Below are 20,538 nucleotides of genomic sequence, written 5' to 3' on the forward strand. Positions count from 1 at the left end.
AAATACATATTTTAGACGTCTTTTCAGCTTAATTTTTGCTTACTGGGACTATTCTTGTAGGCAGTGGCGGACTTAGGTATAGGCGACATGGGCAGCCGCCCAAGGCAGCACAGGGCGCCCGCACAATTGTTTTTGTAATGGTGACATTTGCTCGTCACGTCAATGATATCTTGTCACCATGTGGGCCTGTGGGTCTATTAACCTTGTCGGAGTGGGTGCCCTGATTCTAGTTTGTGAGCTAGGCAGGCTACTGCCTGGGAAGGTCTCCCACTCAGAAGTACAAGATGGGGAGGGGGGCGGGGGTAGGTTGACCTCAGGTCTCCCACTGGAAGCCCGAGGTAGGGGGAGAGGGTGAATCTATCAAATAGCGCAACTAACTTTGTACAGTACTAATGCAAGTAGTAAAATTAGTCACACTACGAAATGCTACAAAATAAACCACAATTCATTCATAATACTGTGAATATATAGTTTCACAGACATATTGTTGCATTTTTCTGGTTTGTGTGAAATCGTTAAGAATAATATAAAACCAGTCTGCACACCACCAAGGTGAACTGGTTTAGTCTTGACTTGGTTGACCGTGTTGGGGGATGGGTAATGTATTGATGCTCGAGTGCCAAATCAACACAAATGGATTAGAAAAGGTCTAAGCCATCAGGTACCCAGTTTAGGAAAAAGAGGAAAGAAGAGGAGAAACGCCCAAAAGATAAAAATATGCAGCTATGTCATATCTTTATGAGTATAATATTATGCATGTAATGAAATAGGCTAGTATAACACTTATGTTTGTTAGCCTGTGTTGCTATGTTGCTTGGTATGCTATTACACATAGGGCGACAATACTCCGTTTTCTGTCCAACATGCTACATAACATTGCTTATAATTTCACAGTTTCATCATGATGATGTTTGTAGCCTGCAGCAAAACAATTATAACCTAACTAGCACATTATTGATTTGGTTAACTTTTATTGAGGTGACAATGTCACGATTCTCTAAAGCTGAACCCAGAAGCAGACCAGGACAAGGTGAGTAAAATGAAGGTGAGTATTTATTTACAGTCTCGAGGTGAAAATAGAATAATCCAGGAGACGGAGCGGCAGCGGAGGTGAGTTGATGAGAGTGAATAGGCAGATCCAATGATGTCACTGAAACCACCGACGGCCAGGCAAGGGAGTTGAATGTTCTGGGAGGATGACTGTAGACAGAGTAAACGGGGGTGAGTAACCGGCAAAAAGTACAGAACAACAAAACTAACTCTGGTAACATGAGGCTGATACGCTGACACAACATACTGTTCATTGCTAACAATCCGGCAGGGAATGGATGTCAGGTCAGGGCTTATGAAGAGAAGAGGTGATGATCAGGACCAGGTGTACAGATGGCTGATGAGATGCAGGTGCGGGTAATCAAGAGTTCTCCCGTCTAGCTTCGTCGCCTGGAAATCAGACAGGGTGTGTTCAGGAACCTCAGGAAACAGACTCCAAAACAAAAAACAGTCAGCTCAGGCAGAAAACGGACTCAGGAAGCGGGATTCCTGACAGTACCCCCCCTCCGACGAATGCCACCGGAGCGCCAGGATGGAGGAGGTAGAAGGAGCACCAGGATGGAGGCGGTAGAAGTCACGAAGGAGGGCATCAAGGATCTGACGCCGAGGAATCCAACTCCTCTCCTCAGGACCATACCCCTCCCAGTCCACGAGATACTGGAAACCCAGACCCCGCCGTCTGGAATCCATGATGCGGCGCACCGTGTAGACTGGACCACCTCCGATCATCCGAGGAGGAGGAGGGGGTAGCAGAGGACTGAGGTGCACAGGCTTGAGGCAGGAGACATGAAAGGTGGGGTGGACTCTGAGCGTTCTAGGCAACTTGAGTCGAACCACAACAGGATTGATCACTCTCTCCACCACAAACGGACCAATGAACTTCGGTGACAGTTTCTTCGACTCAGTCCGCAGAGGAAGATCCCGTGTAGCCAACCATACCTTATCTCCGATGGCATAAGCGGTGGCTGGAATCCGGCGACAATTCGCCTGGAACTGATAACGGTCAGAAACTCTAAGGAGAGCCTTTCTGGCCCGATGCCAGGTCCGGTGGCAACGACGAATGTGGGCCTGGACCGAGGGTACCGAGAGATCCTTCTCCTGAGAAGGAAACAAGGGAGGTTGGTAACCGTACAGGCACTGGAAGGGAGACATCCCAGTAGCAGATGTAGGGAGAGTATTGTGGGCATACTCGACCCATGGGAACTGAGAGGCCCAAGAGGCGGGGTTGGAGGAGACAAGGCAGCGCAGCGTGGATTCCATCTTCTGGTTGGCTCTCTCCGCCTGACCATTAGATTGGGGGTGAAATCCAGATGTGAGACTGACAGTAGCTCCAATGGCCAAACAGAAAGACTTCCAGATAGCAGAGGTAAACTGAGGACCACGGTCGGAAACTATGTCACTGGGCAACCCGTGGACCCTGAAAACCTCCCTAACCAGGATCTCGGACGTCTCAGAGGCAGAGGGAAGCTTGGAGATGGGTACAAAGTGGGCGAACTTGCTGAATCTGTCCACAATAGTCAGAATGACCGTGTTCCCATCAGAAGAGGGCAATCCAGTGACAAAGTCCAGGGCCAGATCCGACCATGGTCGCCGGGGAATAGGTAGGGGGTGAAGAAGTCCAGAGCTGGCCCGATTGGCACTTTTATTCTGTGCACATACTGGGCATGCAGCAACAAACCTCCGGGTATCTTCTCCCATGGCAGGCCACCAAAACCGTCTGTGTAGTAACGCCATCGTCCGAGCCATCCCCGGGTGACAAGCCATCTTGCTGGCGTGGGACCATTGGAGGACGGCAGAATGGACAGATTCAGGCACAAACAACCGACCGGGTGGACCGTTACCGGGACCGGGCTGCGTCCGAAGGGCCGCCAGAACCTCCTCCTCAACCTTCCATGTGACTGCTCCCACGACGAAGTTCTGGGGAAGAATCGTCTCAGTCTTGGCCCCACTCTCCTCCGTCTTGGAGAACATCCGGGACAAGGCGTCCGCCTTGCCGTTCTTAGACCCAGGTCGGAACGTCAGGGAAAAATTAAAGCGTCCAAAAAACAAAGCCCACCTGGCCTGACGTGAGTTGAGACGTCTAGCCGATTGCACGCAAGCAAGATTCTTGTGGTCAGTCCAGACAATAAACGGTCGCTCCGCTCCCTCCAACCAGTGACGCCACTCCTCCAAGGCCAGTTTCACCGCGAGAAGCTCCCGGTTACCCACATCGTAATTCCTCTCCGCAGACGAAAGACGACGAGAGTAGAAGGCGCAGGGATGGAGTTTACCGTCAGTGGAGCGTCGCTGGGACAGGATGGCGCCAACCCCCACATCAGACGCGTCCACTTCCACGACAAACTGCCGAGCAGCCTCAGGTTGAGAGAGAATCGGGGCGTTGGTGAATCGACTCTTCAATTCCAGAAATGCTCGGTCTGCCTCAGGATTCCAACTGAAGGTCCTGGTGCTAGAAGTCAGGGCAGTTAATGGAGCGGCCACACGGCTGTAGTCACGGAGAAATCTACGATAGAAATTCGCAAACCCCAGAAACCTCTGGAGCTGCAATCTCGTATTGGACTGGGCCCAATCCAGAACTGCCCTAACCTTCTCTTGGTCCAGCTTAATCTCTCCCCGGGAGATGATGTACCCGAGGAAGGATGTAGTGTGGGCGTGAAATTCACACTTCTCGGCCTTCACAAACAGGCGGTTCTCCAACAATCGCTGCAGAATCTGCTTGACATGCTGGACGTGGCTGGAAGGCTCCTTAGAGAAGATCAAAATGTCATCCAGGTAAACGAACACAAACAAACCGATCATATCTCTCAAGACGTCATTAACCATGCTCTGGAAGAACACTGCTGGAGTATTGGTGAATCCAAACGGCATCACCAGATACTCGAAATGACCCATCGGTGTATTGAAACCAGTCAACCACTCGTCCCCCTCTCTGATCCGGACCAGATGATACGCATTGCGTAGATCTAGCTTAGTGAACACCGTAGCACCCTGTAAGGAATCGAAGGCTGAGCTCATCAATGGCAGGGGATACTTGTTCTTGACCGTAATATCATTCAACCCCCGATAATCAATACAAGGTCGAAGAGAGCCATCCTTCTTACTCACAAAAAAGAATACTGCCCCCAGGGGTGATGATGAGGGACGAATGAGTCCAGCAGCTAGAGACTCCTTTATGTAGGTCTCCAAAGCTACCTGTTCAGGTCGAGAGATACTGTATAACCGTCCCTTGGGATAGGCAGCTCCAGGGAACAGGTTAATGGAACAATCATAAGGTCGGTGAGGAGGAAGTGACAGAGCCTCCTGCTTACTGAACACTTCACCCAATTCGTGATATGTTTCAGGAACCAGGGACAAATCTGGGGGTTTAGAATAACTGACCTGACTGGGAACAGAATGGGAACAGGCCGTCTTCAGGCAGTTAGCATGACATTCAGTGCTCCAACTAGTTACCTTGCCAGTCACCCAATCGAATGTGGGATTGTGTTCTCTCAGCCAGGGGTATCCAAGAACCAGAGGTACATGGGGAGAAGGCAGAATGAAGAAGGAGATAACCTCTGAATGATTCCCTGACAACAGCATCTTGACCGGTTCAGTCCTCATAGTGATTCGTGCCAGACTACTGCCGTTCAGAGTGGTTGCTTCAATGGCTTCCGGTAATTTCTCATTGGAAAGCCCCAGCTGTTCCACCAAGTCGGCATCTATAAAGCTGCCATCTGCACCTGAGTCGACAAATGCGTTAATCGCTAAACTCTGATTCTTGTTCATGAGTGTAGCAGGAAAAAGGGGTCTAACAGAACTATTGAGAGGTTGAAACTGACTCGCTAAAAGACCTCCCAAACTTAGCGAGCCGGGCAGTTTAACGGGCGCTGGGAACAAGCGAAGATGTAATGTCCCGAGCTACCACAGTAGAGGCAGCTGTTGGTCTCATGTCTACGTTGGCGCTCCTCCTTGGTTAACCCGTGCCGCCCCACTTGCATGGGTTCAGGATCTGGAAGCAGAACCCCTCCACTCATCCCGTGAAGTGAATAATGATTGACTCGTTCCGGCCCGCTTCCTGACCCGAATGGTAACCGAGTAGCTGACTGATGGGACGTGCCCCATTGCTTCTCCCTCCTCTCTTGGATTCTGTTACCCACCCGAATCGCTAATGCTACCAGATTGTCCAGGTCACTAGGCTCAGGATAGGAGATCAACTCGTCCTTGAGTTGCTCCGACAACCCCTGGTAAAAAACCGCTTGCAGTGATTCCTCATTCCACCCACTCTCCACAGCCAATGTCCTGAATTCAACAACAAATTCTGCCACACTGCGCGCTCCTTGGCGAAGAGAGAACAAACGCTTAGCTGCGTTCTTACCTCGGACAGGATGGTCAAAAAGCTTCCTCAGCTCTGCCGTGAACTCCTGGTATGACACCATGCAGGTGTCCTGTCGTTCCCATATGGCTGAAGCCCACTCCAGAGCTCTTCCACGCAGCAGTGCAATAACAAAAGCTATCCTAGCCTTGTCTGTGGCGTAAGAGTGGGGCTGCAGATCAAACACTAGCCCACGCTGCATAAGAAACGAACGGCATCTTCCCAAATCGCCTTCGTACTTATCTGGCGTCGGAACCTTGGGCTCACGGAAGGGAACATCTCCAGATGCGACAGGTGAGAGGGGTGAAGTAGGTGGTGGATGATCCGCCGGCAAACTGAGCTGGGCCTGGATACTCGTCAGACTAGCAGAAAAGTTCCGAACCGAAAGCGCAATCTCCTGTAGCGCCGTGCTATGTTGTCCCAACATCTTCCCTGATGGGAAATGGCATGGCGAACAGAGTCCAGGTCCGCTGGGTTCATTTTTGGCCAGATCGTTCTGTCACGATTCTCTAAAGCTGAACCCAGAAGCAGACCAGGACAAGGTGAGTAAAATGAAGGTGAGTATTTATTTACAGTCTCGAGGTGAAAATAGAATAATCCAGGAGACGGAGCGGCAGCGGAGGTGAGTTGATGAGAGTGAATAGGCAGATCCAATGATGTCACTGAAACCACCGACGGCCAGGCAAGGGAGTTGAATGTTCCGGGAGGATGACTGTAGACAGAGTAAATGGGGGTGAGTAACCGGCAAAAAGTACAGAACAACAAAACTAACTCTGGTAACATGAGGCTGATACGCTGACACAACATACTGTTCATTGCTAACAATCCGGCAGGGAATGGATGTCAGGTCAGGGCTTATAAAGAGAAGAGGTGATGATCAGGACCAGACAGGGTGTGATCAGGACCAGACAGGGTTCTTCGTCGCCTGGCAACCAGACAGGGTGTGTTCAGAAACCTCAGGAAACAGACTCCAAAACAAAAAACAGTCAGCTCAGGCAGAAAACAGACTCAGGAAGCGGGATTCCTGACAGACAAAGGTTTTCTGTGATTGTATTGACTCAGTAATTCCCCTTACTGAGCTCAGTAAGGGGAATTTCCAGTGGTGTAGGCTAACTTAAAAGACGTATTATGCTGATATTTTGTATCTTTTGTGATTTATTGAGTCTTTTGGAGTGAATAAAAATTACAGTTAGTGCAGAATGTTTTTTTTTGGGGGGGGGGCTGCCACTGCTTATAGGGGCTGCAATTAATTTTCTTCGCCTAGGGCTCAGATGTGTTTCACACATCATTGCGCAGGAGGAAGGCAGGTCTGGGCTTCGCCCGATGAACGACACACCGAATGACGACTTTCGGTGTATTGATGTGGCATTTCGCTTAGTCTCTATCTCAGTATTTCCCAACCTACGTTTTTGTGGGTATGTATATGATTGTCCTTGTTCGGAAGAGTCTTTCAGTGATGTTCCTATCAGCTGATTCATTGCTAAATATACGAGCTGACACAGTAAATCTCTGGTAGGTAGAAACTATGAAAGATTACACATTTCCCGCTTGATGACAAACGTGAGTGAAAAACAGACCATAAAAAAATGTGTGCCTTGAGAAGTTCTGATATTAGTGTGTGTTGGTCGTTCTAAATAAACAACGCCATCAGGCAAGTTTGTGGGGACGTCCCGTCTACGTAGTGGGCCGTTGTCTGCATTTGCTATGAATGCCTGACTGATTCACTATGAGCAGACGAATACACAGGAAGTCAAAACTTCCCAATGAAAATACGTAAAATGAAAATGTGCTCGTTCTAGCTTGTGGTTTGGATAATGTTTATAATGTTTATGACAAACACAGTGATGGAAAAAGTACCCAATTTTCATACTTGAGTAAAAGTAAAGATACCTAGATACCTAGAAAATGACTCAAGTAAAAGTGAAAGTCACCCAGTAAAATCCTACTTGAGTAAAAGTGTAAAAGTATTTGGTTTTAAATATACTTAAGTATCAAAAGTAAATGTAATTGCTAAAATATACTAAAGTATCAAAAGTAAAAGTATAAATAATTTCAAATTCCTTATATTAAGAAAACCAGATGGCACCATTTTATAGTTTTTAATTATTTACGGATAGCCACTATGTAAAGAATTCAGAGTAAATTAAACAGATACTTAATAATGATAGAGTAACTACACTATATATACAAAAGAATGTGGACACCCCTTCAAATTAGTGGATTTGGCTACTTCAGCCACACCCGTTGCTGACCGGTGTATGAAACTGCCATGCAATCTCCACAGACAAACATTGGCAGTAGAATGGCCTTACTGAAGAGCTCACAGAACGGGACCGCCGAGTGCTGAAGCGCGTAGCGTGTATTAATCGTCTGTCCTCGGTTGCAACACTCACTACCAAGTTCCAAACTGCCTCTGGAAGCAACGTCAGCACAAGAACTGTTTGTCGGGAACTTCATGAAATGGCCGAGCAGCCGCTCACAAGCCTAAGATCACCAATGCCAAGCGTCAGCTGGAATGGTGTATAGCTTGCCACCATTGGACTCTGGAGCAGTGGAAACGCATTCTCTGGAGTGATAAATCACACTTCACCATCTGGCAGTCCGACGGACGAATCTGGGTTTGGCTGATGCCAGGAGAACGCTACCTGCTCCAAAGCATAGTACCAACTGTAAAGTTTGGTGGAGGAGGAATAATGGTCTGGGGCTGTTTTTCATGGTTCGGGCTAGGCCTCAACGCTACAGCATACAATTACATTCTAGACGATACTGTGCTACCAACTTTGTGACAAGAGTTTGGGGAAGGCCCTTTCCTGGTTCAGCATGACAATGCCCCCGTGCACAAAGCGAGGTCCATACAGAAGTGGCTTGTCGAGATCAGTGTGGAAGAACTTCTGTTCTTGGCCTCCCGAGTGGCGCAGCGGTCTAAGGCACTGCGTCTCAGTGCAAGTGCTTTTTTTCTCAGTTGTAAATGCAAGCAGAGCAGAAACTGGCTACTCTTTAGTTGAGTGATCTAGCTGGCAAGGTAACTGCTGTTTGACAAAAAAAAAAGTTTATTCCCAGTGCTGAGCTAGTAGTGAAACTGACATGTTACATTAGCTAATATTTCATCCCCTCTTGACTTAGGTGAATGACCTGCAGTGGCGATTCTAGCTTTTATTGCTCCCTGGGAACCCCTTTAGCCGCCCCCCCCCCCAAAATAGGCCCCATTCTGCACTAACTGTAATTTTTATTCAGACATTTGAAACAACACAAATAAATAATCATAACATTTAAAACTATATAAATATATATACAAAAATAAGACTCATAAATATCAAAAATAAGTAACAAAGACAAATAGAAACAAATTGTTGTATATAAATACAAATAAAAAAAGAGAATCTAATTATTACACTATTAACCTATTGCTAACAAAAAACACACAAATAAAACTAAAGTGCACAAATCCTATATCACACAAATACACAAATAGAATAACACACTTATAAAGAAGAGAACCTGATTATTACACTATTACACTTCAAACAAGAAACACACAAACTAAATTGCACAACTAATTGCATTAGTACTGTACAAAGTACAGTGCGCTACTTGATAGAGTCATCCACTCCCCCTACCTCGGGCTTCCAGTGGGGAGACCTGAGGTCAACCTACCCCCGCCCCATCTCGTACTTCTATGTGGGAGACCTTCCCAAGCAATAGCCTGCCTAGCTCACAAACTAGAATCAGGGCACCCACTCCGACAACGTTAATTGACCCACAGTCCCACACGATGACATGATATTATTGACGTGGCGTGCAAATAAGTGATAGGAAACCGATCGCGCAAATGTCACCATTTTATATATATATATATATATATATATATATATATATATATATATATATTCCAATCTTCTTTTTTTGTGCGGGCGCCCCATGCCGCCCCAGGCAAGATGCCGCCCTGGGAGGCTGCCCATGTCACCTATGCCTAGCTACCACAGCCAGTTCAGCTCTAGCTATCTGTCTGGTAGCAGTATCTAAGAGCTGTTGTGTGTATGGTAGTTTGGTAACCTTTGTTTTGTCCCGTTTCAACAGAAGTAAATTTGATGATGTACCATTGTAACTTTAGCTAGCAGAGGGTAGGTAATATTATGGCTACCGTTAACTAGCTAGCTAATTCACTAACTTAGCTATTGTTTTTTCCTCAATCACACTAGACCTGAATCAAACGATGAAACCAGCGGCCAAACGATTGAAGACCTGTCACACCCTGATCTGTTTCATCCGTCTTTGTGCTTGTCTACACCCACCTCCAGATGTCGCCCATCTTCCCCATTATCCCCAGTGTATTTGTACCTGTGTTGTCTGTTGCCAGTTTGTTTTGTTCGTCAAGCCTACCAGCGTTTTTTCCTTGCATGTGTCTTTTTTTTAGTTCCTGTTTTCTAGTTTTCCCGGTTTTGACCATTTCTGCCTGCCCTGACCTTGCCTGCCGTTCTGTACCTTGTCACACCACCCTAGATTATTGACCTCTGCCTACCCTGACCCCAAGACTGCCTGCCGTTCTGTACCTTATGGACTCTGATCTGGATTACTGACCTCTGCCTGTGTCACGTTCTTCAAAATGAGTGGACCAAGGCTCAGAGTGTCTTGAGTTCCACATCTTTATATAAGTGAAACTAGAAACAAAACTTACAAAGAACGTGAAGTCCTAGTGTCACAAGCACATACACAAACAAACAAGATCCCACAAAACACAGTGGGGAAATGGCTGCCTAAATATGATCCCCAATCAGAGACAACGCTAAACAGCTGCCTCTGATTGGGAACCATACCAGGCAAACAAAGAAATACACACAATAGATTACCCACCCTAGTCACACCTAACCAAAATAGAGAATAAAAAGGCTTTCTATGGTCAGGGCGTGACAGCCTGCCCTTGACCTGTCGTTTTGCCTCCTCCTGTAATACACTTTTGTTACTTCGACACTGTCTGCATCTGGGTCTTCGCAAATATTCAGACATTTTTTCAGTGCAATTCGAGCTTTTATTAGTCAGTATAACAATGTAACGTTATTGATCTGTCAGTTTCCCTAGCTAATTCCCTGCTTTTCACACTGCCATGGTATGAACAGCTTTACAATTGTTTTATTTAACTAGGCAAGTCAGTTAAGAACAAATTCTTATTTACAATGACGGCCTAGGAACAGTGGGTTAACTGCCTTGTTCAGTGGCAGAACGACGGAAATTTACCTTGTCAGATCGGGGATTCGATCTAGCAGCCGTTCGGTTACTGGCCCAACGCTCTAACCACTAGGCTACCTGCCGCCCATCCATTTTCACTAGGCTACACTGTCATGGTGCACAGTCAGTACACAACACTATGCTCATCATGCCTTAGCAGGATCAGATGGTGACAGGTGTCCCTGCAGGGTCAGACAACCAGGGAAGACCAGTCTACAGAGGTCAGGTGAATTTTTGCAGATACACTTTATTTCTACATTTACATTCTCTGTGCTGCAAACACTGGACAAGCAAAAATATTGAAACTATTTTAAGGCAGTCTCTAAAATTAATTTCCAAACTGTATCAAGGGATGATAAAGGCTTTTCCCGGTGACACAAAACATGTCGAAAAATAGGAAGTCCTGGGAGACGATGTTGATGATGATGAATGGATAAAGATATGTTAGAATGCCCAGTCGTGTTCATAGAATCTCAGACATAAATTACTGCAGTTTAAGCCTATCCATCCATAGCACGTACTATAATGCAGTGAATCTGAATATCATGCACACAGAAATGTAATTATTCTGTTGGAAGTGTAAAACACCAAAGGGGACATATTTGCATATGTTGTGGTCTTGGGAAGGCTGGCTGAATTCTGTCAAAGAGTATGTTCTTTTATCTCAGTATGTCTACAGATTCTCCCTTCTCCCTGTTTTTGTTTGCTTGGAAATGTTGATACTGGAGACTGTTATCAGAAGAAACTGTGTAACCTAGCATTTATAGCGGCTAAGAAATGCATTGCCATTAATTGGAAGGTTGGTTATCCTCCCACTGTCACACCCTAATCTGTTTCACCTGTCTTGGTGATTGTCTCCACCCACCTCCGGGTGTCTCCTGTTTTTCCCATTAGTCCCCAGTGTATTTATCCCTGTGTTTCCTGTCTCTCTGCCAGTTTGTCTTGCCAAGTCAACCACTGTTTCTTCTAGCTCCTAGTTTTCCCAGTCTATGTTTTTTCCTAGTCCTCCTGGTTTTGACCCTTGTCTGTCCTGATGCCAAATCCACCTGCCTGACCACTCTACCTGTCCTGACCTCGAGCCTGCCTATCCCCTGGTACTGTTTGGACTCTAACCTGGTTTATGATCTCTCGCCTGTCCCCAACCTGCCTTTCGCCTACCCCTTTTGGTGTAATAAATATCGGAGCTCAACCATCTGCCTCCTGTGTCTGTATTTGGGTCTCGCCTTGTGCCCTTACACCCACAATGTATGGAAGAAATGTCAAGTTATGTATCACTAGATTGTATTTATTACAAGACAAAGGGTATACTGTGGAACTTTCATAAGGTCTGGATGCCATATGGAATACAGTACGACAAAAGGAGTCGGTATTGAAAACATGCCCACGTCATGGGAGATACCTATTAGGCAATCCCTAGCTGTTGGGCTGCTCAGTCCTGGCCTTGGGGGTCTGCCGTACTGTTGGTTGACACTCTGGCCTTGGCCTAACACACCTGAAACCAATAATGAATGTTTCACTGAGATCCTAAAGCTGAGTTGGTGTGTTGGGTTGGTGCGCTGCAGGGACGTGGACCCCTAGGGGTAGGACGGGGTGACCCAGCTATATTGTGTGCAAGTACAAATATATGAATTATATGGAGGGTGTACTGTTTCTGTGTGTTAATATGTGTATGTGTGTTTTTTTATAAAAAAATATTTTTTCCAAACCTTTCCTTGAGACATAAAAAAAAAAGATGGGAAGGAAGTTGTGTTGGGGCGTGCAGGCGGCTCGGGCTGGCTTAATAAAGACAATCTTTGTACTTCATTTGTAAGAGTTGTTCATTTGTTAAGCTATTGGTTAAAGGTGCAACATAATATTGGTTATTGAATTATCATTGATCTAGTTCGGTCTTATCAATCACTTAAACATATTTAATAATGATATCTTACCTAGCTTGGGCATTTTTGCTTACTTTATGTTCTAAATAGAGACTGCTAAAGGGCCATGGGTCATATTAGATTGTATAGAAATGCAGGAAATGAGCTTTAGATGCCCCCAAAAATGGGAGGTACCCCAGACCCCCACCAAGTTATGACCCCTTCACTTCTAAAACCAAAGTTGCCCCTGAAAATATCCATCTACTCTCATACCATTTGTTGATCAAACATTCTCAACCGAAGCTCTCAGATGGGCAGCATGTACTAGACAGCGCAAAGAAGTGGGGGAAATGTTAATAGCGGTATTTTGACATACATAAGTGAGAGAAGTGCTTTGATAAAGCAACCTATGGTTTACAGAATAAAGTTAGGAATTTTCATGTGAGACATGAGTCAGGAATTTGTGTTTCAGTGAGATTGGGACTGAATAGGAAAATAGCCAACAGGGTCTAGGAAAATAGAAAATATAATTTCCCCTCATGCCTCTCGGAATTGTGAACAGACCATGGGTGGGACAGAGATGCCTATGTAATGAATTGTGCATAGGCCTATCAAATTGGTAACTGTCTGAAGACACAATGAAAGCTCAAAGAGGCACACATTTTATAGGTTGTGGTGGTTTTCTGCAGGGTTTATTAACTGCATTCGGTTCGAATCGCAATTTTAATTATTAGTGTGCTTTGAATTTATGCTGTGTATTTTTGCATTAGTGCGACTAAAAAAAGGTTGTAATTTCCTGTGAGTTTCTATTGAATAAATTAAGGTAGGTCCTCCGTTTCATTCCTATCAGGAATGTGAAGTAACAATATTTATTGTAACCACAGGCAGGCGAACGACAGGTCAAGGCAGGCAGGGGTTGATAATCCAGAGCAGAGGCCAAGGTACAGGACGGCAGGCAGGCTCAGGTCAAGCAAAGGTCAGTAATCCAGAGGTGGAGCAAAGGTACAGGACGGCAGGCAGGCTCAGAGACAGGCAGTGGTCAGGTGGGCGGGTACAGGGTCAGGACAGGCAAAAGTAAAAAAAAAAAAAAAAAGGAGGACTAGAAAAAGAGACTAGGGAAAAACAGGCGCTGAGACAAAACGCTGGTAGGCTTGAACAAACAAGACGAACTGGCAACCGACAGACAAGAAATCACATGTATAAATACACAGGGGATAATGGGGAAGATGGACGACACCTGGAGAAGGGTGGAGACAAGCACAAAAACAGGTGAAATAGATCAGGTTTAGACAGTTCTGTTTGCTTCCGTTTGGTTTCTAAATGGTAAACGGTTTCCGTTGCGAGACGTATTGAATACACCCCAGAATGTCCAAAAAAACTATTGTTTTTGTTGAAAAACATTTTCTGTTTTGAGTAAACAGTTAATTACAAAACACCCCAGCTAGGAACCAACCAGGTCAAGTCAGTAGTGAACCTGGGTGTATTCCTACTACACCGGCTCTGACACTCGTCGGATGTGGCAGGGCTTGAAAACTGTTACGGATTACAAAAGGAAACCCAGCCACAAGCTTCCCAGTGACGTGAGCCTACCAGACGAGCTAAATGCCTTTTATGCTCACTTCGAGGCAAGCAAAACTGAAGCATGCATGAGAGCACCAGCAGTTCCGGATGACTGTGTGATCACGCTTTCTGAAGCCGATGTGAGCAAGACCTTTAAACAGGTCAACATTCACAAAGTCGTGGAGCCAGACGGATTCTCAGGATGTGTACTCAAAGCATGTGCAGACCAACTGGCAAGAGTTGGGGTGGAATGTGAATTGGAGTGGGTCATCACTAACATTTTCAACCTCTCACTGACCGACATGTTTCAAGCAGACCACCACAGTCCCTATGCCCAAGGAAGCGAAGGTAACCTGCCTAAATGATTACCGCAACGTAGCACTCACGTCAGTAGCCATGAAGTGCTTTGAAAGGCTGGTCATGGCTCACATCAACACCATCCTCCTGGAAAACCTAGACCCACTCCAATTCACATACCACCCCAACAGATCCATAGACAACGCAATCTCAATCGCACTCCACACTGCCCTTTCCCACCTGGACAAAAGGAACACCTATGTGAGAATGCAGTTGACAACAGCTCAGCGTTCAACACCATAGTGCCCTCAAAGCTCATCACTAAGCTAAGGACCTTGGGACTAAACACCTCCCTCTGCAACTGGATGCTGGACTTCCTGACGGGCCGCCCCAGCTGGTAAGGGTAGGCAACAACATATCTGCCACGCTGATCCTTAACACGGGGGCCCCTCAGGGGTGCGTGTTTAGTCCCCTCTTGTACTCCCTGTTCACCCACGACTGCGTGGCCAAACACGACTCCAACACCATCATTAAGTTTGCTGATGACACAACGGTTGTAGGTCTAATTCACCAACAACGATGAGACAGCCTATAGGGAGGTCAGAGAGCTGGCAGTGCGGTGATCGTGAGGAGGAGCTGATCGTGGAGGAGCTGATCGTGGACTACAGGAAAATGCGGGCCGAACAGGCCCCCATTGACATCGACGGGGCTGTAGTGGAGCGGGTCGAGAGTTTCAAGTTCCTTGGTGTCCACATCACCAACAAACTATCATGGTCCAAACACATCAAGACAGTTGTGAAGAGTGCACGACAATACCTTTTCCCCCTCAGGAGACTGAAAAGATTTGTTATGGGTCCCCAGATCCTCAAAAGGTTCTACAGCTGCACCATCGAGAGCATCCTGACCGGTTGCATCACTGCCTGGTATGGAAACTGCTTGGCATCTGACCGTAAGGCACTACAGAGGGTAGTGCGTATGGCCCAGTACATCAGAGGAAGGCCCAAAAAATTGTCAAAGACTCCAGTCATAGACTGTTCTCTCTGCTACCGCACGGCAAGAGGTACCAGAGCGCCAAGTCTAGGACCAAAAGACTTCTTAACACCTTCTACCCTCAAGCCATAAGACTGCTGAACAATTAATCAAATGGCCACCCGGACTATTTACATTGACCCCCCTCCATTTGTTTTTCACTGCTGCTACGCGCCGTCTATTATCTATGCATTGTCACTTTACCCATACCTACATGTACAAATTACCTCTACTAACCTGTACCCCTGCACATTGACTCGGCACCGGTACCCCCTGTATTTAGCCTTGTTTTTGTTATTTTATTGTGTTAATTTTTATTATTTTTTACTTTAGTTTGTTTAGTAAATATTTTCTTAACTCTTTCTTGAACTGCATTGTTGGTTAAGGGCTTGTAAGTAAGCATTTCATGGTAAGGTCTACACCTGTTGTATTCGGTGCATGTGACAAATCAAATTTGATTTATTACGCCGATTCTGTTGCAAAGCGTTTCTTAAATGGAAGCCAACGGAACGAAATGGGGAGGGACCTACCTGAATTTGTCAAGTAGAGACTCTCATTTTAGTTGAGAAACTGAACATTTGCAACTGTTTGGACTAATGATTACACCCCTGAAGGAGTGGCACGCTGAGCTGGATGGATTGTTTAAAAAAATGTAACATAATCACCACTTTGGTATTTAAAGTATCAGAACCACTCCATGTAAATGTGCTATGTAGAACAATTCTAAGTGTGACCCATGTAGAGTAACTGAGGAAACGGCACACCCTTTCATAATTTCCTGCCACTCCTCCCAGCTCTGACACAATATTTGTCAAAGCTGTAGATATGCTTCCAAATACTTGGGCAAGACATCTGCATATTTTATGCATGGTTTCTAAGCAGTAAGATACTGTAAGTATTCTTGTGTGTTTGTGGTTAACCCAATATCATCACAGCTTCCACAACTTTATGGACACATATCTGATCTCTTAATATACAATAATCTATCACATACCATGATGGAAAACTTTTATATTGAGGTTATTCATTTAAAGGAGGGGCTACAACCAGAAGTGGTTTGTCATTTCCGGTTAAGATCTGAAAGGTTTGGCTGTCCATTATGTTGAGTGTCTACAGTGAAAACGGACTCTCACGCTGTGCAACATTGTCTCATTGTATGACAGTGTTCCTGGGAGGGATAGAATAACAATCACCATGAGATTATAAATGGATCCTAAACTCATCATCTTGTCACACAACTCAGTATTCTCCCCTTCTAACAAAACAAAATGTGTGCTACAATGCAATAACTTATTTATTGCAACATACAGACGTTTATTTTTTAGCTCTCAACTGCATTTATGTTACGCTTCTTTTTTCCTGTCTCCGACCAAAATCAATGGATAAGACTTGTTTTATACGGGGCAATAAAAGCTGGATTGAGAAAGTTATCAAACAAGTAGCCTAAATCAATCACAGGAAGAACATACATGATGAATTCCTGACAAATGCAATGAAAGTCACCGGACTCATTAAGCAACATTTCTTTATTGCATTATATTGTTTTACTGTCACACTCGATCAGGTTTAGATTACTAATACACACAAGAATAGGCCTACAGTAAGTCAGTATTTAGACCCCTTCACTTTTTCCACATTTTGTTACCTTACAGTCTTATTCTAAAATGGATTAAATAAAAAAATGTGCTGCGCAATCCGCACACAATACCCCATAATGACAAAGCGAAAAAAGGTTTTTAGAAATGTTAACACATTTATTTAAAAAATGAAGAAATACCTTATCTACACAAGTATTCAGACCCTTTGCTATGAGACTTGAAATTGATCTCAGGTGCAACCTGTTTCTATTGATTATCCTTGAGATGTTTCTACAACTTGATTGGAGTCCACCTCTGGGAAATTCAATTGATTGGACATGCTTTTGAAAGGCGCACACACCTGTCTATATAAGGTCCCACAGTTGACAGTGCATGTCAGAGCAAAAACCAAGCCATGAGGTCGAAGGAATTATCCGTAGAGCTTTGAGACAGGAATGTGTCGAGGCACAGACCTGGGGAAGGGTACCAAAGAAATTCTGCATCATTGAAGATCCCCCAAGAACACAGTGGCCTCATCATTCTTAAATGGCAGAAGTTTGGAACCACCAAGACTCTTCCTAGAACTGGCTGCATAGCCAAACTGAGCAATCGGGGGGAGAAGGGCCTTTGTCAGGGAGGTGACTAAGAATCCGATGGTTACTCTGACAGAGCTCCAGAGTTCCTCTGTGGAGATGGGAGAACCTCCCCGAAGGACAACCATCTCTGCAGCACTCCACCAATCAGGCCTTGGTAGAATGGCCAGATGGAAGTATCGACTATCAATAGACCTAATAATAACACATATTCAACTGACAATTTACTGATAGTTCCAGTGGAGGGTCCTCAGAGAAGGATTTCAGAAAAATACAAATAGTTACATTAAAAAAGTTATCCTTTTTAGATAAAACTATACTAAATATATTCACGTCAGCAAATAATTGATTAAAACACACTGTTTTGCAATGAAGGTCTACAGTAGCCTCAACAGCACTCTGTAGGGTAGCACCATGGCGTAGCCGGAGGACAACTAGTTTCTGTCCTCCTCTGGGTACATTGACTTCAATACAAAACCTAGGAGGCTTATGGTTCTCACCCCCATCCATTGACGTACGCAGTATTTATGTCAACTTCCGGAGGACGTCCTCCAACCTATGTTTCCCACCCAATCAAAGAATCAGAGAATTAATCTAGCACTGAAAGCATAAGCTACAGCTAACTAGCACTGCAGTGCATTACATGTGGTGATTAGTTGATTCAAAGAGAGCAGCTCCAAAATGCAAGCGTTTCAGCCTAACTCAGTGCTTTCTGTGGTGGTGGGGCACCGTGATTGGCTCCAAAAATCTAGCCCCTTTGGTGCTGCCATAGAGTTACATTAGAAGTGCCCATCCAAGAAGGCTCAAGTTCATTGGCCACAGATAAAATTATGTCAAATCACATATGTACAGTAGCTTTGATTGGACTGATCATGTTAACGTCATACTTTCAAAACCTTAGCTAGCAGTCATCATGAATCAAATCGACAGTCTTCTGCAAATCTTTTGTAATCCTTGTCAGATGAAGAGAAATAATTAAGTGAAATGATCGATAAATGTATCAGTGCTCATTGGGCAATGGACATAAACATTACACAAGTTAAAAATCGCAAATTCAAAAATGAGTGGTTTGGAAGGAATCGGTGACAGTGGCTGTGTGGTCCCAAATCTGCGATTAAGAGGCTCTTTTCCAAGTTTAAAATTATAAACATTCAACATTGGCCATGCTGTCAATGAAGCATGATTTGTGCCAAGCTCAAAACAACTGTTAACTCAGACCTGCGAAAACTTGTCTTCAGTCAGTTCAAGACAACTGGGAAGTTGGGAATAAACGAGCTCCAACTGGGAAAATACGTTTTGAACGGTCATCCAACTCGGAATTGTAAATCCAGCCTCTTTCTAGAGCTACGACCTAAAGATCAATGACGTCATCACAATTCTACCCATTTTTTTTTCTCACAAGTTCCCAGTTGTTTCGAAAGCACCATAAATCCAGAGAATGCCAGACTTTGATGACAGAATTTGCCCACGAAGGACCGCCGCGCCACCTTCCTGTTCAACTGAGCACAGCCCAAGGTGAGTCCAACAATGTATTGTATGCTGCTGCATAAATTATGTAATATGCCAGGGAGATATGTATACTGTAGTTAAGAAAGTAATACTAAGTGTATGTTGTGTAGTAAGATGTTAGTAGCCCATGTGCCTCACCCTAATAATTTGGTCTATTAACCCCTCTTAATTTCACCTACTGTTCTGACTTTGTGGTGCACATGTAGCCTATAACCTGTTTTAGAGAAATGTAATCATCAAATATTGTAAGAGCTTTCATTGTCTGCTTATATGCCCCTTTATTTATCATACAGTTCTGACTTGGTGTACAGGGAGAACACTAAGAACAGCCCATGTTCTGAATTCTGTTGCTATACATTTCAAAGGTGCTAAATAAATAGTTCTATTAACTATCTCCATCCTAGCTCGCTCATTGTCTTAATAGAAATTACAGATTGCCTCTTAACCGCTTGTCATCCCCTTATGCCATAGTTTGTACATCTCAATTAGAAACCACATTTAAGCAAGTCAGCCACATCAGCTATGTTTTTTTAAAGGCAGTAAGGCTGAATGAACTGTTTTGCTGCCAGACAAGGCTCTGCTGATAGCCAGGTGTAGCAGTGGTAAAATGTTGGGACTGCTGTTGGGACAGCTTTATGTAGGCCCTAACAGTTTGTGGGCACAGTTTGTCACCGTTATAGTGTAATTAATGTATTGTTTAGTGTTGTGGTTTTGCTGGCATGCATCCCACTTTTTTGTTGTTGTTGCCCCACCAAGATGTACATGCTAAAATCGCCACTGACTACATCCCAGGTTGCGTCTGGCAAAACCCATTCATAAACATCAATATCCTGCCAGGCACGATTAAATCTACATTTGCCCGGCGTTTTAGCTATCGATGTGACATTTGGCGGAGCTTTATCAGTCAGTTCTGTACCTGCCTGGTTGAGTGCTAGTGTGGGTGGAAGGAGTGAGCTCGCCTGGCAACCTGAGCACAAAACACGTAAGGGGGGAAAAAAACATGGATATTAATTCGCAAGACCAATACATTTTTCAAATATTTCTCATATTAACATATTTCATCATTTTCTGTTCTCTAATTTTTATTCAAGTACCAACTTGTCTGTTCAGACCAAAATGTCTGATTTTCAAGGTATTCCAATACTTGAATTTCAGAGTGCCAAACTTAAGTACTTTAAGCACCTTGTGCAAACCCTGCTCTTGGAGTGGATCCATCGTCAGCATTGTGGAATAATAGTAATGCTAAGGGACATTTTGAATTGTAGAAGTCTGATCCGAGAGCAGCATATGCTTTTCTTTTGATCCCATCAGTATCGACACATGGTCTAATGACTTCCTTAGCGAACGTTATCGCTACGTGCTTGTTCGTTAAACAAGTACAGTTGGCTCCTAAATAATGATTGGTACTATCTTAATAATGTTTAAAGGGATACTTCAGGAATTTGACAATGTAGCCCTTCACCTTCTTCCCCAGGGTCATATGAACTCGTGGATAC

This window comes from Salmo salar, chromosome ssa13 (genome assembly GCF_905237065.1).
Source record: "Salmo salar chromosome ssa13, Ssal_v3.1, whole genome shotgun sequence".
Lineage (NCBI taxonomy): Eukaryota > Metazoa > Chordata > Actinopteri > Salmoniformes > Salmonidae > Salmo > Salmo salar.